The sequence below is a fragment of the Mauremys mutica genome, chromosome 3 (genome assembly GCF_020497125.1).
Source record: "Mauremys mutica isolate MM-2020 ecotype Southern chromosome 3, ASM2049712v1, whole genome shotgun sequence".
Lineage (NCBI taxonomy): Eukaryota > Metazoa > Chordata > Testudines > Geoemydidae > Mauremys > Mauremys mutica.
Window position 1 is genome coordinate 25,956,081 of NC_059074.1, and position 22,033 is coordinate 25,978,113.

General features: G+C 42.9%; 1 protein-coding gene across 4 annotated transcripts in view; it reads right to left on the reverse strand.

Moving 5' to 3' along the window:
• The window catches only part of VSNL1 (visinin like 1), a 140,512-nt gene that overhangs the window by 91,386 nt on the left and 27,093 nt on the right, over positions 1-22,033 (reverse strand). Inside the window, exon 1 of one of the 4 annotated variants that reach the window (XM_045011295.1) lies at positions 11,526-11,543. The exons of 2 other annotated variants lie outside the window; for them this stretch is intronic. The gene's annotated coding sequence lies outside the window, so the exon portion shown is untranslated. Of the gene's footprint in view, positions 1-4,101; positions 4,155-11,525; positions 11,544-22,033 lie in introns of those variants that run through there. One more of the 4 variants, XM_045011298.1, reaches the window with a different exon arrangement.

Consider the following 22,033-nt stretch of genomic DNA (forward strand, 5'->3'; position numbering starts at 1 on the left):
TTTCGATTTGAGACGATATTTGCCAGGATTATAAACAATTTACTGTTGATTTTATATCCTGGTGACCTATGCATTTTAGTCATACCAGGCATCTCAGTGGTTTTGATACAACTGAGCATGGGTTGTTGCTCCAGTGACTAACGGTCATTGCTGCTGGGTCTGGAATTGTCCTCTAGTTCCAGTTATGCCTAGAAGATAATGTTCAACTGATCTTGATGCACATTTGTGTAATCACTGAGAGATTAGACATATGATAACTTTCAAAGACCTAACCTGTTTCCCATATTTAGCCCTATTGGTAAGATTATTTAACACCATGGGGTAGAGCACCATCAGTGTATTGATGCCTCACAACTGTATCATTCTTGCTCTGGGATGCCTGCAAGTTTAGTCTTTACAAAATGTTTGGATGCATCAGAACCACCTTCTCCTCCCCACATAAAACCAAATTCTTGTCAGCAGTTAGAGCTCATGGTTACGAAGATACTCTTTTTCCTTGTGACCTGCATATTGAGGGTACATGCTTGGAGACAGTGAGCCAGATTTAAAATCTTGGCATCGTTTCTATGGAAAGCACGTGTCAGAAAGTTTTTTTTTTGTTTTCTTCCCACTGGTTATGCAATTTACAATGGCTGCTCCCATTTCTAATCTGTGGCAATTTCACAAAAACAAAACACATGCCTTCATGACCACCGGGTTTGATTGTTGTAATTTCCTCTTAACAGGAATTCCAGCAGTTCATCTGAATTGCTTGCATCACGCTTACTCACTAGGTTGAACAATCATGATTATTCCTGTGCTCCTTATACTTGATACATACAAAATAGCTAAATTACTTTAAATTGGCACTGTTGGTATTAACAATTTAGATCTTGGCCACATTCAAGACTTCCTCTTTTAGCCTCATCCTGGCAGGTGGCTATGCTCAAACACCATATGACTTTTTATGACTATGCCTTTGAGTCTTAAATGAGTGAGTTCTGCTGTGATGAGTCCTATGGTGTGGACTTCACTCCTTCTTTACATCCATCTCAGCCTCTTCATCAGGGCTTTTAAACAATATCTAACCACCCTTTTCTGTAAGTGTTTTAAGCACTCTGCTGGCCTCGTATTTATTACCTTCCTCCTCGAGTGCTTGTTTTTTTTGGTACAAACTCTAAAATGGTGGGCTTTATTAACCAGCTATTTTATTGTGCTAATAATTTACAGTGTCCAGAGCACTTTAGCAGGAAGGAAAACGGGTGCAAGGGCAATAAAGCTACTCTACGACTACTATTACTTGTGTAAATATTTATTCTTTTTTCACCACTCTATTTACAGTTACAAAGTGCAGATTTCCTTAAAGACAATCACAGAACCAATATGTTAATTGTTAACATGACTTCAGCCTGTCATGAATTGGTATGTACTGTGTTCCTGACACTGGTGGTTAACTGTTTTTCGAGGTCCTACTTGCTAGGGTATAATCTTGCCTCACTAGTCGATCATTCTCTCTCTACACTAGAAACTTAATTCAGGTAGAACTCAGTTTCAGAGAGCACTAGTTTATACAGCACAGGTTCTCTCTTATGGGACTGCTATTTACTTCAACCAGGGAAGGAAATGCATTAAGAGGCAAATCGAGTCTCTTTCTTCATGGGTGTGGAGGTTCCCCCTGCAGAAGAACTAATGCAGCTATAGTGCACAAAGGAGGTGAAGACAAAGGATGGGAAAGGTATGGGAGTGCATACTCCCTACAGTGTGAAGCCCTGCTCAAGGTGAGCTCCCTGAGTGGCAACACACAAGAGGTGGGAGAGGGCAGGAAAGTGCTATGGAAGGGCAGGGCCAGAGGGCTCCTGGAGCAGTCCTCCCATTCCCCCACAGGACGGGGAGCTGTACAAGAGTCTTAGGAGGCTCCTCCAGCCACTGGGTTAGAGTAACTGCCATGAAACAGAGGTTTCAGCCCAGAGAGGAAGTTTCCTCCTATTCTATGTATCTGTCCTCTATCTAAGGCCAGGGGATGAGTTCAGGTGCTGGGCCTGAAAGACTTAAATTATGTATGAGAAAAATCTAGGATATAATCTTAAAACAACAAAGAAAGATTCTATTAGAATGTGTCATGAAATTTTTGCAAAATTACGATTATGCATACTAAGACTTCTAAAAAGCACGATAAAATCCAAAATCTGCTCCACATGGAATTGTTACCCAACTATACCCTTATCCATGCTGTCAAGGCAGTATGTTTGTGCACCCATATTCTGGGTGTAATGGCCTCACACAATGATTTCCCTCAGGTTGCCCCTCCAAGGAAGACAAATAATTTGCAGATTGACATGTACGTACGTAGCATTACTGGGCCTCAAAGAAGACCAAATCCTGAAGCCCTTATTCAATGTTCACTTATTTAGTGCTACCTCATCGGGAATTTGCCTCAATACAGATGTTAGTAGAAACAAAGTACAGACTTTAGGATTTGATCATAGTAAACAGAGTGGAATCTTCTATTTTTATTCCTCCGCTCTTCGCATCCCTTCACTAGTTTCCTCTTCTCCAGTGAATCCAACTACTTGTAGTCACCTTTAAGGCCCTTCACAGCCTATCCTTGGCCTAGCTATCATCTCTTACATGGTACTGAGAGGTCGATTCCCACTCAACTTCCTTAAATGAAGCTAGCTATAATTGCCCATTTTTAATTTTTTCCAATATGCACCATTGGACTTTCTCACATTCTGCCTTTCATGAATGACAGGAGCTCTCCACAAATATCTGCAAAGCCACCTTATTGTCCTCCCTTTAAATTCCTTCTTAAAACACTTATCTGGCATGATGCGTACAAAAAACGCCCCCACAAATCCTTAATAATGGTAGGCAGCTGGTTTGCTGAAACCACTGATTTTCATGCTCAGCAGTATCATCTCACTATTTTCCTGGGCTCCCCAATCTGTTTTGTTCACCTATACCCTTATATGTAGGTTGCAAGCTCTTTGGGGACAGGGACTGTCTCTTTTGTTTGTACAGTGCCTAGCACAATGGGACTCCGGCCTCTAAGGGCAACAACATTAATTATTATTCCATAAAAAATTTCCCTATAAGCAGTCTCATTATAATACGAAAGGTTCAATCAGGCAAAAGATTATTCTTCATCCTGGGTGTAGCATCTGGGTCTCTCTTTGCTCACTGCAGTTACAGAGGGAGGGCACTAGTAGCTGTGCTTATTGGTGCGAGAGGGTCTCTGCTAGACAGTATCTGAAGCCACAGGGAAGCAGGCGTAGCAAGACAAGTCCAGAGCCTCTCCCTCTTTCTGCAGGGAATAGCTGCAGCAAGATTAGGCGCAGGGATTCGCTCTTACTCTCACCCCTACTCACAGAATACTGGCAGCTTCTCTTCTCCCCCTCCACCTCTACTTTGTCATGCGAGTTTTGCCTGATAAAGGCATGAGTAAAAAGGTGAGCAAGGACATCAGGATTTGCCTCAATTAACAGAGTTTCACCATAACTGAGATAATTACAAGCAGATTTCACTAGTCTCGGTCTTGTATTTACACTCAATTATTCCATAAAAGAAAGAAAAAGTAAGACTGATCCTCATGGGATTAGCTGTCTTTGGGTCAAATTTATCACTGGTGTAACTGAGCGGATTTCAGCTGATGATTTTGACCCTTTGTGCTAAACAACCACACTAATGAAAACCATATGAATGTAGATGCAGCAGCTGTTAATGGAAGTGGTTAGTGTGAATATAGATTAAGGCTTATTTTTCTACTAAAACCCTTTTACATCTAAACACCGCATCTGTGTTATTATGGCTATTGCTTCCCTCAGTACAAAACCCACCCCGCACTCAGACCTCAGTCATCAGAACTTTCCCCTGTGGCTACTTTTGATGGTGCTCAATTAAATGCAGGAAAAAAAGTATTATCGAGATGACGAATACTAATTCTGCAGGATTAAATGAGTGGCTTAATGCTTTCAAGTCAGACATAGAGGGATGGTCAAAATTATTACTTGGCTAAGTAAGTCAATAACTGAATCATGCATCACTACTTATAACTCAAACAGAAAAAAATACTGAAGATTTAACTTGTGGCAACATTAAATACAGAAGAAAAATAAAAGAGACCTGAAAACTTGTCTTTTTCATGGAGAAAGATGGGCAGGTAAATTGCTTCCTGGGAACTGGATAGCTCTTAGACTGGTAATAAAAGAGAAAGCCTTTCAGACCCAGGTTATGCTTCACATTCCATCCAAGCCAGCAGTGACTGAAAGTTATTGTCATTTGTCAGTTGTTTGATGGTCTATGTGGGATAAATTGCTGTTTTCTCAGTCCGATTCTAAATGGGAAGGTAAGTACCTATTTCACAACAGAGTGAAAGGATGGGCTTGTGGTTAAGGAACTAAGTGGAAATCCGGGTTCTGGAAAACTTTGCTTTGTCAAGGATTTACTGTGCTACCTTAAGCAAATCAATTAATCTTTCTGGCCTCAGTTCCCCATCTGTAAAATGGGGGTAATAATACAGTTTGTGTCTGTTTTGTCTATTTAGAGCTTTTAAGGACAGGGCTGTCTCTTACTATGTGTATGTACAGTGCCCAGAACAATGGGGCCCCATCTCTTGGTTAAGGTCTCTAATCTTAAATAATAATAACCACTGCACTAATTGGCACCCTTATTGGACATCTGGGCAAAGAGGCCAACGTCAGATGGGCATGGAAACTGAATGAGCCTTTCACTGGGTCCCTATAGTTCAGAATTTAGGAACACTGATGGGGAAGCTTTCACTGGCAGTGCCTGTGCTACATCTTTTACATAGATACTGAGCAGACTTCATTTTCTAGGACTACAATGTGGGTGAGGTAATATTTTTTATTGGACCAACTTCTGTTGGTGAGAGAAAGAAGCTTTCAAGCTACCCAGAGCTCTTCCTCAGGTCTGAGAAAGGTACTCAGGCCTGGTCTCCATGACAGAGTTAGGTCTATGTAAGGCAGCTTACGTCGACCTAACTCTGTAAGCATCTACACTAAAATGTAGCCCCCACCATTGTAATTCGTCCAACACACCGACTTAATAACTCCACCTCCACAGGAGGCAAAGCACTTAAGCTGATGTAATTAGGTCGACACAGTGTGAGTGCAGGTACTGCGCTGCTTACCTAGACTGTTGCTGCCTTCCAGAAACTATCCCATTATGCCCCACACTAGCAGTTACATTGGAGCAACCCCTCCTGGTGAGGATGTGCACCATCGAAGCAAGGAGTGTAGTGTGGACGTATAAAACCGATTCAATTACAGTAGTGACTGTATGTCTACATAACTTAGGTCGACTAAGGGCACGGCTACGCTAGAGAGCTTGCCGCTGTAAGCTCTCTAATGTAGCCACGCTAAGCCGATGAGAGTGAGCTCTCCCATTGTCTTACCTATGCCAGCTCCAGGGAGCGGCAGTAGTTATGTCAGCTGGAGCAGCTCTCCTGTTGACATAGCACTGTCTGCACCAGCACTTATGTTGGTGTAACTTACGTCACTCAGGGAGGTGATTTATTCACACACACACACCGAGTAACAAATTATGCCAACAAACTGTAGTGTAGACATAGCCTTCATTTTGTGGTGCAGACTTTCCCTCAGAGTGTCACAGTTCAATACAAGATCAAATAGATGGTTTATCATTAATAGTTAACACATATTCTAAGGGACTATTCAAAATGGTGGCCCTTTAACACACCTTTAGTCATAGGAGAAAAAGGGGAGAGGGTTAGCGGCTTACAGGCTGTTGTAATAGGCTATGAATCCAGTGTCTTTCTTAAGACCATGATTTTTAGTGTTGAGCAAGGTTATGAATGTAAGCTCCCAAGCTCGTCTTTTGAAAGTGTTGTGCAGGTTTCCTTTGGGGCTGAGGACTGATCAGTCAGCTGTAGAGTGAGCGCTTTGTGGAAAGTGTTCACCCACAGGTACTGTGATGTTTTTGTCTTTTATCATTTTCCTGTGAGAGTTCATTCAAGAGGGGGATGATTGTCTGGTTTCACCCACAGAGTTTTTATTGGAGCATTTAGTGCACTGGATGAGGTACCACATGTTGTGATAGGCATGTGTAGGACCAATGAATCTTGAAAGATGTGTTGTGTAGGGTGCTGATCACTGTAGTAGTGGAGATATGTCTGCAGGTTTAGCATCTGTTGTTCTGGCAGTGTCTGGTGCCACTTTAAATTGGTGTGTCCTCATCTCTGAGGAACCTGCTTCTGATGAACTCACACAAAAAGATGATAAAAAACAAAACCACCACAGCACCTATGGATGAACTACTTTTGTTAAACTATCTGTTTGATCTTGTACGTGGAGTGTCACAGCTAAATATCTTTCCCAGACCTGAAGAAAGAGCTTTGTGTAGCTCGAAAACTTGTCTCTCTCATCAACAGAAGTTGGTCCAATAAAAGACATTACCTCATCTCCAGTTTCCTGGGATCGACACGGCTACTGCACCACTGCATACAACAATAGAAGATTTTCTAGGACTATTAATCTAACATTTTCAAAAACCATGAAATTAACTCAATTTTTTCTAAAAGAAATTGCTTCTATACAGATAGAAAAATTATGGGTTCAGTAATCCAGAGGAACTTTTTAAAGGCAATATATGCTTATACTATCTTGTCAAAAACTAATAATGCACATAATAATTTATCTTCTTTTGTATTTCACTTGCATTACTACAAGTTAGCAATACTGGTATTTGAAATCTGATTGACAGATAACATGCATGAATCTCCCAAATCCTTTTTCCTGACATAATAAAAAAAGTTTTAATAGATGAGAGTGCAAAAGAAAAGAAACAAGTTTCCTAGCAGGGATATTTATTGGAATGACAACTGAATGTATTTGGATTAATATTGATAAAAAAGGCCAAAAAAAAAAAAAGCCAAAGCAAAAGGAGAGCTCTCTCTGTAAAGAGATTTTGTTCACAAAAAAGGAATTTCATTATTATTTCATGCCCTTCATAGCAGGACCTTAAGCCCTGGCCATATCCTTCATAGCCTAAGCTTCAAACAGAAAACTGAGATGCTGAGATATTCATCAACTGCAAACTGTTAGGTATATTCAGAATCAATACCAGCATTTTAAAATTAACTCTGTATTGAATAGGACAGGGTAAATAATATGATACATTTTCTCAAAATATAAATAATACAAGTCCTTTGGCCAAATATAATATATATCTATACATATATACACACACACCAGATGTAGTCAGAAAGATTTTTTTTGTCCTGAAAGATTGTATGTTATAATTTCAATACATTACAAACAATTAGCAAAAATTTTCTCTAATGGTCTTCAATGACAGTTGCATTTGCACAATTTTTTCCTCAAAGTTAGCTTCTGCAATTGTGCTAATACAAGACTATGAGACTCACATTGTGTGTGTATGTGCTACTAGATTCTACAGCTACCAAGAAGGATTCAACCTATGACTCGAGGCGGGGGGAAGGAGAGGAGAGGGGAAAACAGAGAAATCATCCAGTACCATAAGACACCACAAATCTGCAGTCACTATCACATCAAAACTATGTACCTCAGCCTGCAAGGATGAAAAGAGAGGACACTATTCATTTTCTTCCTCTTGCAGAACTGAGATAGACTTGTTTCTTAAATGCTGTATTTCCAGAATTTAGCAGTGCAGCAGTCACCTTTGTTTTGAGCATCAGTGTATGGACAGATTCTAGCAACAAGCTACTGGAATCAGTTCAAGATGAGTAGCTCAGGGAATGTGCAGTAGCAAAGGTGCCAAATGAGATAGGGGCAGGGGAAACCAGCAATAAAGTAGATAAAGAAAAACTGTTGTCACAACAAGGAAAATATGTTAGGATTATAAAACTAACCCAATAAGGAGCAAAATTAAAATGACTTTGCTTGAATTCACAGCACTTATATCCACAAGGATGGAGCAGTAAAAATGGACAGATTCAGAAATCTTGAAATTCAGAATCTTGAAATGCCAAGTTGCATTTCTGTTAGACTGTAGTTGAGGAAGTAAAATATCTTTATGATTCACTGCCCTACAAAACACCAGCTGGCAGATTCAGATCTCCTTGAGAAAGCTGCCTGAGAGGACCCAGCTATGAAGGCAGCACTACAGTCTTTGCATTCTGAACAGTGGGACTTGCAGTAAATATCCATAACCCTTCATGGGGGCGTGATGGTTCTTCATAACTCAGAACAGGTCACTGCTGCATTGTCCATTGAGGCAGACGATGCATACTACATACTGAGAGGCTCAAGGATGGGGATTCCAAAAGCTCTTCAACAACTAACCATGAATCTGGCACACAAAAGGTACCAGTAGGACCAAAACCGCAGTATGAGAGTTTGGTTTCGGGGCATACAGATGCTCTTGTTCAAAGGATTGTAAAGATCTGCCAATTAGGGCAGTTAGTGGCTTTTCAAGCCAAAAAGAAATCATGGGTCACATAAGACTAGCAAGAGCACCCAGAAAGCACTCAGCATTGAGTGTGTTTTATCACAATATCTGTTGATCCTGGATGACGCTTATTCTCATTAGTTACTGTAGTTCCTATGACTTCATTGTCAGCTATCACTGTAATCCCTTACCTACTTAAAGAGTGACCAATGAGTGTTTCCCCAAATGAACCCTAACACTGAGTGTTTATAATGTGAGTAAAATACATGAAAACATTTTTTTAAAAGGAATTGAAATTATGTGTGGTAATCATCTCCATGACTACTATGCTTGTATGTTTTCTTCCTTTCCCCAACATTTATGTTTTAGAGTGCAAATTCTTTGGGGCCGGGACTGTATCTTCCCACATGATTATGCAATGCCTATCACACTATGGGAGCTACTGCACTATAAATAATAGAAGAGGTAATTCACAACTTGATGTAGGATCAGCTTGAGATATATTATTAATTTATAGACTAGGAATCTCAAACAAGGATTTATAGATTCATGTATTTTAAGGTAAGAAGACACCATTGTGATAATTTAGTCTGGCCTCCTGCCTAATACAGACCATAGAATTTTTCCCAGTAATTCCTGCAACAAGCCAAAAAACTTGTGGTTGAGCTACAGTACATCTTTTAGAAAGAATTCAGTCATGATGTAAAGATTTCAAGAAATGGAGACTCCATGACATCCCTTGGTAGGTTGGTCCAGAGCCTCATTGTGCTAGGCGTCATACAAATATTGACACCTTGATATCAGTGCATGCGGGGAAAACATTAGAGAAACTCGAAGAAACAACATGGACAAAATTTAAAAGCAGACTACAAAAACTGCAGCAAAAACCAAAATAACCATAAGAGCTATTATGGCACTGGGCAGAATATTGGAACTACTAGGTAAATCAAATAAGAATCCATAGGGTGCCAGCAGGCAAGGAACTGCCTGACCTGATTATATTTGTAGTACTATTGTTGTTAAAATTACTCACAGAAGTCACTGTATATACAGAGAACTGTTATGAATCCCCTCCGGAGTTGAACAAGGAAAGACTCCAAACGATGGCTCTTTGATTTCCTCACTTTCCAATCTCAAGGACAAAGAGACAATATTAAAACAAATGAAAACTAGAAAAGCTGTTTGTTGTTTGAAGGTGAGGAAAAAAGAACCTCATATCCCCTGTCCTGAGCAGACTGGTGACTTGGGCCAGGCAGAAAGAATTTACAGGGTCAAGAAACAACTTCACGAAGGAGCAGAAGTCTTTTTTTGTCAGTTTGTCAAATCCACATTATCCTTCCAAGCCTATGTAAGCACCATCCAATCTATGCACTAACTGAGACAGAGATCCAGTAGAAAAAAATCGTACATAATCATGTAATTAGAGACTGCATTATTATAGATACACACAAAAGGGCCAAATTAAGGTTGCACAGGTAACCTCACTTTGACATTTCCTAACTTTTCAGTCCTTGACTCTGCAACCCTAAATGATATGGAAAAGGGGGTAAACAGTGAGATGGCAACATTTGCAGATGGTAATGCACATTGGAAAACATAATCCTAACTATACATATAAAGTGATGGGGTCTAAATTAGCTGTTGCCACTCAAGAAAGTGAGCTTGGTGTCATTGTGGATGATTCTTTGAAAACATCCACTCAATCATAGAATATCAGGGTTGGAAGGGACCTCAAGTCCAACCCCCTATTCAAAGCAGGACCAATCCCCAGACAGATTTTTGCCCCAATTCCCTAAATGCCCCCCTCAAGGATTGAGCTCACAACCCTGGGTTTAGCAGGCCAATGTACAACTACTGAGCTATCCCACCAAATAATATATGTAGATATATACCTATCTCACACAGCTGGAAGGGACCCTGTATCAGGGTGCTGCTGCAAGGGCACCTAATTAGCCCCTGCTCAGCCAGCCCCAATCAAGGGAAATAGATTGGGGCTGGGGAGAAGTCTGGTGCCTGGCCTCTGGAACTGGCTGCACCTGTGGGCCTGCCTGTTGAAGAGCCATAAAGGCTGGCTGGCAGCCAGAGCAAGGGGGGAAATGGCTAGGGAAAGGGCAGTCTCCAGGCTGGGGGAGACTCCCTGTAAAAGAGGAAACAGTAAGCCCTGTAAGGCTCTGTAAATAGTATCACTGGTGGTGGGAACTTTGTGTGAATAAAAGCCATGGGTGCTGCATCAAGAAAAGGCTCGCAGTGCTTTATTGGAACAGCAAAGAGATCAGCAGGATGGGGGCTAAGGAAAGGACCCAGTTACAGACCCCAAAAGGTCATTGAGTCTAGCACCCTGCCTTCACTAGCAGGACCAAGTACTGATTTTGCCACAGATCCCTAAGTGGTCCCCTCACAAGCCTGGGTTTAGCAGACCAATGCTCAAACCACTGAGCTATCCATACACAATGTGCAGCAGCAGTCAAAAAAGCTAACAGAATGTTGGGAATCATTAGGAATCTCTTTTCCAAACTGAAGAAAGAATGGTTTGTATTAATAACAACAGTTAATAATAAAAATCAGTTACTGTTTAACAGCTTCATATGATAAGGAGCAATATGAAAGCTAAACAATTACACCATTAAGACTTTTTTGAACTCTGTGAAATGGTTGTGCAGGAGACCAAGAAAAGCCTCTTTGCCCCCAATGTAGCATCCATGAAATCATGCATTAAAAAATTCTTCTGAATGGTGGAGAACCTGATTCATCTGGATTTTCTTCACTTGATGGCTGATTTGAGCCCCTTACATTATAAGAAATTTTAATATTTCCTTGAGATCAGATTCAGGCTGAGCCGTTTGCACCCGTGGTGGGGGCAGACAACTGGAGAGTGTTCACTAGTCAAGTTTCAGGCTGTCTGCCACTTGGAGGTTATTGGAAGAATTTCATTCCTCAATCTGTGACTTGGATCCAGGTTCTTGGAAGGAGAAGACCTGTTAGGAGAAACTGGGGTCCACTGTTGGTTGAGTTTGTCAGGACAAGGAGGCAGTTCATCTTTATGAAAGCACTCTGCCCAAGAAACCATTTCTTGACAATCTGGCCAATTATCGAACTGTTTCAAATATTTCCTTTGGGAGTAAATTGAGACAACTCACAATAGGTTGGGTGCCTCGGATTTCCTGGAGCCTTGTCAATCTGCATCCACAACCCATTACAGAGACTGCACCTGGCTGATGAGCTCCATCTGGAGATGGATGAAGATCAAGTGTACCAAGTTTATATAATTATATCTATCAGCTGCCTCTGATAATGCTGATTATGAGTTATTGTTGATTTGCCTGTGGTCCAAGTGGATGGGCACTATTAAGTGGCTCCATTTCCTTCTGTTTAATTCTAGATAGTAGTCTGAACTATTAGCCCTGAGGATGGAAGAACAATCTTGTAGGATTCCTTCTTGTTTACTGTATATGTGTGGCCATTTCTATGTTAATGAGGAGACACAGGTTACAGTGCCTTCAGTATGCTGTGTCCTCATTTCATCTTACCCAGAGGATATAGATGAGGACCTTACCCACTGCCTGATTGAAATTGGATATGGATACGGGCAATTTGATTAAGACCAAAATGATGTTAGTGGTTGGGCAACATCAAAGCAAACTAATGAACTGTAATATGTGGGAGGAGGAGCCACAAGTTTGCCATGACCATAGCATCAAATTCTCTATTATTTTTAATGTGACTGTGCTGTGAATTATGAATAACTTTACTGTGACAAAACTGTATCCATACTCATTGGGGTGCAGCTCAGCACAGAACCTGACCTGGTAAATATCATCTCAAAAGCTAGTGCAGCTGGTGCTTTTCAGTTGTCATTTATCTTTAAATGTGCTGACTTCAGATGCGGCATTAAACATGGAAGATGGAAGTAACTTTCATAATGGTAATACCACAGAAAGCTCTTAAGTTGTTTGAAGCAAATACAACAGTTAGTATAACAAGATTAAAGAAAAGTGTTCTGGAGGACATAAAATCTGGTGCAGAATAAGAGACTCATAACGCATTTTGTATAAGGAAAAACCAAAATACAACCACGAATGGTAAGAGAAAGAGGCTCATTCATCACTGTGTTTGTGCTTCAATTTTATGCCAGGGTAACTATGGAGCAACACTGACATTAAACTGAAGCACACAGTAGAGAAATCAGGTCCACAGTTTACAAAAATTCTGGCAGTAAAATTGTCTGATTTAACGTCCACACTTTGGACAGCAGCAATTCAGGAGATAACGGTTTGATGAGGTTTTTTTTTCTATCCCATTATATCTATAGACTGTACCAAAACAAGCATACTATGAAGTAGTTTTGAGGGTTGGTTTGTTTGTTTTTTTGCAAAATATGCATGACAAATGTCTTCACCAAAGACGTGTCAATTTGCTCAGTACAACTGTATATATTTTTGATGTACTCATTTTGTATGAATTTTAGTTATGGGAAAAAAGCCAGATAATAAAAAAGATTACACTTTATTGTATTACATAAGGAATTAGTTGTGCAACTCATCCTTAGAGCTTGTGCATCTAATTTCCAATGCAGCTCACTATGAACTAATCCCAAAATTTGAGCTAGATTCTGCTCACAGTTCCATTGCAATTAATCCAGGAAAACTCCCTTGATTTCACTGGCATTTTAATCTAGATTTACACCACATTAATCAGAATCTGACTCAAGGTCTCCAGGTTCATACATTTTTTTTTCTCATGTCTCAGGATACATTTCTTTAGGTTCTTTTTTTTCGGAGACAATCTTCATATCGAAATGGAAGTGACATGCAAGAGCTTTTAACTTCAGATTTATTTAAACTTATTTCTTTGATTTGTCTTCAGCCATGAGTTACGGTTATTTTGTCCTTGTATTTGCTCTCTAAAGCAGTTTGTAATGCTTGAAAGAGGAATTGATTTGTATTGTGTGTATATATATATATAAAAACCAACCACACACCACACTGAAGGGGACAATACCAAGGTTGAGAGACCTAAAATTAGACTTTTGAACTCTGTTGTCATTGGCAGTGGTGTTCGTGCGTATGCATTGTACCAGGCCTTTGCTCTGCCTCTTCCATTCTTGTGAAATTAACTCTAAAAAGCCTGTTTTCCTTGAAAAATATGGCAATTTCAAGTTAGCAAATGTCTCTAATACTATGCTTTGCTGGCCATGGTGAATAGATTCTCCCCTCCCAAACCTTCCCCATCGATGGTGCTTTAACAGTGCACAAGCAAATTGGTGCTCTTTTATAAGCCATTAAGAAGCACATGGCAGAAACTGAAAATATATATAGTGTGCTTTGAATACAGATATGCAAGTAAAACTGTTCTACAATGGTGTCTGAGGTAATTCTGCAATTTGCAAGTCCCCCCCCGCAACCTTAAAGAATATTTGATTTAAGATTTGTATTTTTCTGTTTAGAAAGAAAGCTAATGAGCATCCATCCATCATACAGAACAAATAACAGTAGAGCAGGGGTTCTCAAACTGGGTGTCGGGACCCCTCAGGAGGTTGCGAAATTATTTTATTGGTGGGTCATGAGCTATCCGCCTCCACCCCAAACCCTGCTTTGCCTCCAACATTTATAATAGTGTTAAATATAAAAAATGAGTTTTTAATTTATATGGGGGGAAAGGAGGAGGGGATCGCACTCAGAGGCTTGCTATGTGAAAGGGGTCACCAGTACAAAAGTTTGAGAACCACTGCAGTAGATGGTAATTAGTCATAGTGAAGTGTAAGGGAGGTACTCTTGTGCCCCCCCCCCCCAGTGTCTGGGTGTGGTACTGCAGTCCTTGGTGGGTTTTCAGCACCTTGGTCCTCCACCTGAGTAACAAAGTCCAAAAGAACCCCCTTAGGGGTAGTAAAGAGTTCAGCACACTGTCTGTCTGCCCGTACCAGGGTCTTTAGCCATATGGCCCCTCTAGTTTCACTCGACCTTAGGGTTGAAGTTCTCAGGTCCTCTCTCATCTCATCTCACCCAACCCAGCCCAGCCCAGCCCGGCCAGGAACTGATCTGATAAGGTCCTTTCATCTGAGCCAGCTGGGCTCTGATTTGCTGCATCCATGCAGCTTCTCTAGGGAGGCTGCAGGACCCACTGTTGCTGCTCCTTTCCTGGGGCAGGGTGTAGAAGGACTGCAGGGGATCCAGCCGGGGCACCAAGGCCCTGGTACACTTTGTCACATGAAGTAACAGGGATAACTTAGTCATAGTTGGGCTCTGTGACAAATATTGCAACCACATTCAATATCTTTGAGGACCATATTATATTAAGTTTATGTATCACTGAAGGCCAGGGATTGTATCCAACTCCAGGAGGAAGAGTTACCACAGTTCCTTCAATAAGGTGATTAAGGTAAAGCACTTAGCTCAGAGGTCCCCAAACTGTACGGCGTGCCTCCCTAGGCGGGCACGGAGGAACCTAAGGGGGGTGCTGAGGCCCCAAGCCAGCCCCCACAGGAGGTGAGGAGGGAGCACCATCCCACCCTTCCCCACCCCCAGCTCTGCTCCACTCCTGGCCCAAGGCCGAGGCTGGGGGATGGGGGGGGCTAGGAGCAAAGCTGCACCTGGCCGCAGGCCCGGTTGCTGGCCCCCACCACAGCCCGGCTGTGGCTCCGCTCCCGCCCCCACCATCAGCCTTGACTCCTGACCAGGGCTCCATCCCTGGCCCTGCTCCCAGCCCCAGCCTCAGCCCCCTTGCCCCTGTCCGCATATCCCCCCGAGCCGCGGCCCCACTCCAGGCCCCAGCTCTGGGGGGGGGCAGGGAGGGAGGGAGGGGCACGGACAGGTGTAAAGGGGGGTGCGACAATGGGCAGTGGGTATCATAGGCTGGGGAAGGCTGTGCCTCCACAAACAGCCAGGCATGGCCCCGCCCATTCTCTGCCCCCAGACCCTCCCTCCAGCTTCCTATTCAGTGTGGTTCCAGTCTTCCTGTGGGGTGGCTCTGGCTCAGGATGCACCACCCGGTATCCCATCGCTCTGGGACTGGGGGAGGCTGGGGCCACGCCACCCACTATCCCATTGCTCTGGGGCTCGGGGGCTGGGGCCGCACCACCCACTATCCCATTGCTCTGGGGCTGGGGGGCTGGGGCCGCGCCACCCACTATCCCATCACTCTGGGACTGGGGCCATGCTGCCTTCCCTCCCGTCGCTTCGGGGCTGGGGACAGCGGCTGTGGGGGGGGGAGGGGCGGGCTCTGGGCTGCAGCCGGGGGAGGGGAAGAAGGGGCAGGGCCTCATGTGGAAGGGGTGGGGCTGGGGGTTAGCCTCCCTCAGCCAGTGGTTCATGTGCCACCCATGGGCATGAACCTCAAAAGTTTGGGGATCACTGACTTAGCTTATAAACATCTCCAGAGAGGTCCCACCCCCTGGAAAGGCTTGCATGTACTGGTTCCAACTAGGTTTTCCAGAAAACAAAAGGCAAAAGAAAAGGCTTTTGATATAAACAGACTGGGGTTTAAAATGACTTAGGGTTTTCTTTCTGATCCAGCAAATAGACAGGACATTCTGTCCAAGGTTGCGGGGGGGGGGGGGGGACGGACCGATGTGGGGAACACTTCCATATGCGTTGGAAAGACTTTAGCCTTGTAAGGTCCCCTAAGACTGATGGGTGACCACTGATAAGCTTTTAGCATGTGTATAGGAATTTTTATTGGTTTCAATATGCTTTCTCTGCAATGCTTTTACCTGAAGAACAAATGATGGTAACTTGAGGCAATACACTGGTTTTAGCCCTTGGGGAGAGAGCACAACACAGAGGCATTGGCTGTTTGACAGAGTGCCTTGCTGAGGATATAACAGATATGATACCTTCTGGGTCAGAAGGGTATGGACAAGGGCCCTGCCCAGAGCAGGTGATGGCTGGAGCCCTGAGAGCTGACTGGATACTCTTAGAGTGGACCATGGAGTGGGGACACAGGTGCAGTTACCCTAAAACTGTGACAGGTTAGATTCTGATCTCAGATGCTTCCAAGCAACCCCTGCTGTAACCAACAGGATGGGGGTCTGCATGGGTTCAACTGAGAGCAGAATGTGTCATAGAAGGTCAAATTTAGACCTTATTGGATTTCTGAACGTAGAAAGTTAATTAATGCTACAAAAGCAGAGTTTCTATTTGTTCCCTATGCAGAACTCTCCATGGAGAGCATGAGTAATCTCTGTGAGATATGGAGTGGCTAAGCCAGAGAACTCCATACCAAATCTGCGGATGCTGCCCCCAACTCCAAGCCTCTCCAAAGCTTCTGACATGGAGGAATTGCAGAATAGAATAAAGGTTATGAGGAAGCCCCAACCTTGCAAAAACTGAACTCAATTTGGCAGTCTCTCCTGCCCATGCACTGGCAAATGCACATAATAGGAGAGAAGCCTGAATTTAGCCCCTAATGTGTGATTATTCACACAGCAATACACACTACTGTGAGAGGGGGATTTTATTATGAGTTAACCTTGTCTGAGCTGAAAGGCAAAAATAGTTTAGGCTGAACACCATATGTTGCCTTACGGCTGAAATCTTCCCCTCCTGTTAGAAAGAAGGCCTCTTTCCAACTCCCTGTGCTATACAGTTTGGGGGCCTGAACTGTGAAGAAACATTTAGAATTTTATAGTGTATCTGTTCCCCTGGAATCTGATGGAGGAGCCATTGTATTTCATTTCCCTGGATCCTGTTGTAGTTTTTTCTAACTGTGCAGTATTTCTCAGTCAATCTATAAAGTCTTTTGTTTAGAGGGTTCAAGTGACTGTAACACTAACTACTGCGTTAAAGAAAACTTAAGCTGTTGCTTATGTACTATTCATTCCAAGTGTTGCCTTTTGGTGTTTCAGGGGAATACATGAAATTGGAAGTGAGTTCCAGAAGTGAATAGTCAGAGTAATCCAGTTTCAACAAATATTCAAGCCCAGCTGTTGGGAGTTGCTTCCTGGGTGTTAAGGATATAAATTTAGTCTATGTTAATGTCTGTATAGCACTATGATATAAATACTAAATGCTATAACTAGCACCTGGGTACCATGGCAACCAAGTGCTCTTTAAATATCTAGCTAGCTAAAATTAGACTAGCTAAAAATGCTTAGTAGCATTTTGTCACTATACCTAAATTACAATATACGGAATAGGTATAAGTAAGGCAGCAATTATTTACCTATCCTAAAATGTCAGACTGCATCTCCAGTGTATTACTTGCACTGCTGCTGAAGACCTTGTTATGGCCTTGGGCACTGATTCAAATAGTGATTTTTTTTTCTATTAGAGGACTGTGGCAAAGTATATTCCTACTGCTATTAGACTAAGCAAAGAGGTGAACAGTTGGTAGTGGCCAGAGTAGGTACCAATGACAGTTGAGAAACTGCTGGTCCCAGAACTTGATTCAAAGCACATCAGTGAATGGCCTGTAGCCAATTCCCTGTATAAGAAATATCCTTTTTAGTCCAACATCTAGAAGCAATGTGGACACTGAATTTTACTACAGTTCAATATTATCAGTTTTTCCTAACTTTTTCTCACCCAATAAGAAAATGCACATGTGCATATCCCACGTGCTTTGCGCATGTGCTTTGTCAAGCAGTAATGTCCCCAGGTCATACAGTGTGCTTCAGACAGTGTGCAGGGAAAGAACTCAGGGAGGGAGAACAATTCAACTTAATATAACCAAAATTTAAATAGACACACCAGCTGTTCCCTGATTCACTGAGACCCTGTAGTGTGCGAAATCAGCCTCCTCAAAACAGCATCCAGGTAGAGTTTCAAAGCCAGTGTACAGTATTTTTCAAAGGAATGCATGGATAGAGAGGAGGCTGACTTTCAGATTTCTTCTTAAGTAGTATATCACTCCACTCAAGAGGCTCCTACCACTCTTAGGGAATAGGGTTGCCAACTTTCTAATAGCACAAACCCGAACACCCCTGCCCTACCCCTTCACAGAGGCCAAGCCATGACCCATCCCATCTCCAAGGCTCCACTCCCCACTCACTTCATCCCCCCTCCCTCTGTAACTCGCTCTCCCCCACACACTCACTTTCACTGGGTGGGGGCAGAGGGTTGGGGGGCATGAGATTCAGAGTGCGGGGTTCCTTTTCGACTGGGGGTTCCGGTCGAAAACCAGACACCTGGTCACCCTATTAGGGAAATCTGGCTTGAGTGCAGAAGGAGAAGACAAGATCTTTTTCCAGTACGCTTCAGATATCACAGATATCAAAAACACTAGGGCCACTTTCCTTTTTATGGCCGGGTGATAGAACAGAAACAAACAATGAATTTGATCTCCTAAATGCTTTATTCTGTCCAGCTGTAAGGGTCTAAATGAACTGAGTGAATTCTCCCCACAGCTAGCTGGGAGGGGGAGAGACTGCCAGAGAAAACTGTATTTACATAAACACACCTACTCTGCTTAGATATCCAGCAGACAGAGCGGATTATCAATTTATGCTGGTGTTGGGTTACAAATCACTTTAGTACTGAATGCAGGGGTAGTGAAATACTGTTACCAATATTGTTGGCATTACTGTAACACAGGGAAACAGGACTGTGCTTAACCTGTCCCAAATTTGGGGGTCACCCTCAGCTGAAAGAACTTTGTTAATCCAGGGGCTCAAATGCCAGACCTATGTGAAAGTAAGAAAAAGGGGGATAGGTGTCCCAGGAAGAATATATAGACCTCTTCCTGGACTAGTTTAATCTGTTCCCCCTCCCACACACACATTTAAAGAAAGAGTTACACAGGCTTCATTAAAAGTCTCTTTGTTATTTTAAATGCTCAATCAGACCTAAAATCAGTTGTGGTGGGACTGTGTTTCTGCCCAGCCTGCTAAGAGCTAAACATCACTGAGAGCTGAAATCACTTTGAGATGGGGCAGTGTTTCTGCCCACCCTGTAAAGAGCTGAAAATTACTAAAAGACTGATGTGCACAGGTCACAGCAGAGAGGCACATGGCAGAAGGTGACTGACTGCTGGCTGGCAAATGAGTGGCTGGTGAGGTGCTAAGCAGAACAAGAGGTTGGTGAGATGGCCAGACGGTGAGGAGCAGTGGCTGGTGGGGTGGCCAGGTGGCGCAGACAGTGGCCAGCAGCGCCACTGGCAGAGAGGGGCAACGAGCGAGTGCCCAAGCAGCAGAGTGTGTAGAGTGGGAGGTGAACTCTGCAGAGGCACCTCTGAACTCTGTGTCTGCACTGATCAAGAACAGCAATTGTGAGTGAGGTGGAGAGAAGGAACAGGTACGTTAAAGGGACTTTTGGGTTGCTGGACTTAAGAACCTGAGGGGAAAAAGACACTGTCCAACTTTCTTGGGGTGGGTCTTTTGCTCAAATAAACGCCGAGTTACTTCTCTCCTTCTATTAAAAGTTTCTTTTCTACACTCGGACTCTGTGCTTGCGAGTGGGAAGTATTGCCTCTCAGAGGCACCCAGGGGTAGTGTGTAATTTTCCCAGGTTACTGGGTGGGGGCTCGAGCCAGTTCTGTGTTGTATCGATGGAAAGGAACCCCTAGATATTGAACCCAGCCCTGGTTGCTGCTGGCTACACCTGTCAGAAGGGTTACATAGCTATAGACTTGTTAAATGGCAAAGCCTTGCTTGGGAGGTGCAAATGGAGAGGAGCAGCTGTTTAAGACCCTATGAATAGGGCATAAATGATGTGAGCTGTTTGGGTTCTCAGATAAATTGGACACCCACTCGCAGTGGTCTGCTGGATCTTTGGCTCTTTGTCTTTCTTCAACGGCCTTGCACTTGGAGAAGGGGACCCATTGTTGGATCAGAGGTCACCAGCAGTGATTAAAGTAGGTTCACTAGGCTTGATGGTAGTGATATTTTCCTTGGACAAACTGCTCTGGGACCGCTGCTTCACCAGATCCTTTCAGCAGCAGCAGCAGAAGAAAGGTGGCACTTGCCACTTTCCTGCTGGAGCTAACTCTCTTTCTAGCATGACCTGGTCTGGCTACCTACTGGCCCAGGGAAGGGAAGGCTTGAGAAATGTCTTCCTGGGCAATGCAGTTCAGAGAGCTGCCCCAGACCACAAAACCAGCAGAGCTCATTATCCATGTACTCTGTTTAGGAAGAGCTGCAAAAAGAGCAGGTTTTCCAGTTAGGCTTCTCTGCTTATCTGCTATGCAGGGATCAAGCAGAGACTGCAGGGGCAAGCCAGGGCATGTGCTGCTGCAGTGCCTCAGGAAGAAATGGGAGCTGAGAATCAAGTAAGTCAGCCCCTTTGACAGCCAGAAGGTCTGATTTAGTCCAGCCAAATTGAAACTCGTTTCCACCAGAAATGTAACTTTTAGGCTTTTATTTAGTTTAGAACTGTTTGAGATCCAAAGAGCCTACAATTATGGAACAGGGAGGCCTTTAACAAAACAGGCAGGTTCTTCTTTTCATGAAAAAAATTGTCCTTTTCATTGATCAGCTCTAATATATTTTTTTAAATGTCTTTTCAATGGGTCAGCTATCCTTCCACTGTCACACCCATTCCCTCCTGAAATAAGCTGGAACAGATAATAGCGCCTACTGCCAACTATTTTATTACAGTGACAAATCTCAGGCACTCCCCACGGATTAGCCATAAGGTGACTAACTATGCCTGTTTATTGGACTGCACTCTGAAATGTTCCTTTCTCATTCTTTCCCTTTCCTTTATTCATGCTGAAACAGATCCCTTGATACATCTTTTATGATACCCAAGGGGAGAATTATTTGTAAAGCACGTATTGCCACAAAGCCTGCCCGGCATGCAATCCAGCTATACAGTGCATGAGAGTTCTGCCATGTATGTATTCTGTCATGAAGAACACAAATGAGAACAGACTTGTTGCTGGCTTTTCCACAGATGGCCACTGTGTTCAAACTCAAATGAGAAAATAACCTGGGACCTCATTGTTTGTCCACTGTACTTTAGAAACCATTGGTGTATGGACAATTTTCATGCAGAGACAAGATGGCTGAGATAATATGTCTTATTGGACCAACTTCTGTGTGTGAGAGAGGCAAGCTTTCGAACCCAAAGAAGCACTTTATGTAGGGTTGCCAACCCTCCAGGGTTGTCCGGGTGTCTCTAGGAATTAAAGATGAATCTTGACGTGTGATGAAGCCTCCAGGGATACGTCCAACCAAAATTGGCAACCCTAGCTTGTCTTTCTCATCAACAGAAGTTGGTCCAATAAAAGATACTACCTCATCCATCGTGTCTGTCTTTCTTATCCCTGGAACCAACCTGGCTACAACAGCACTGCATACAGTTTTCATCCAGCCATTTGTGAGTGATAAACTCTGCTTTTATTGTACCATTGTACCATAGGCCTAACTAGGGAAAAAAACAAAGGAATTCCAAAACAAAAGGCAGTAAAAAAAGAATCTACGGACAGACCAGTGTTTGAGCCTACATGGAACAGCTGGTATTATAATTCAGTGATAATGAGGATATCTACCTCCTACACTATCTGTAAAGAGTCCAACTGCTATCCCAATAGCACATTTCTGCACAAGTTCTTGTATTATTATTATCAACATTATTATCAACAAGACCCATTGTGAGATCTCAGCGGATATATCACAAAATCTTGTGCAAGATGTGGAAATTCCAGCTGATTTCCATTTTATTGAGTAACCATCATCGTATTTTGGCATGTCTTTAGATCATACTTTAAACAA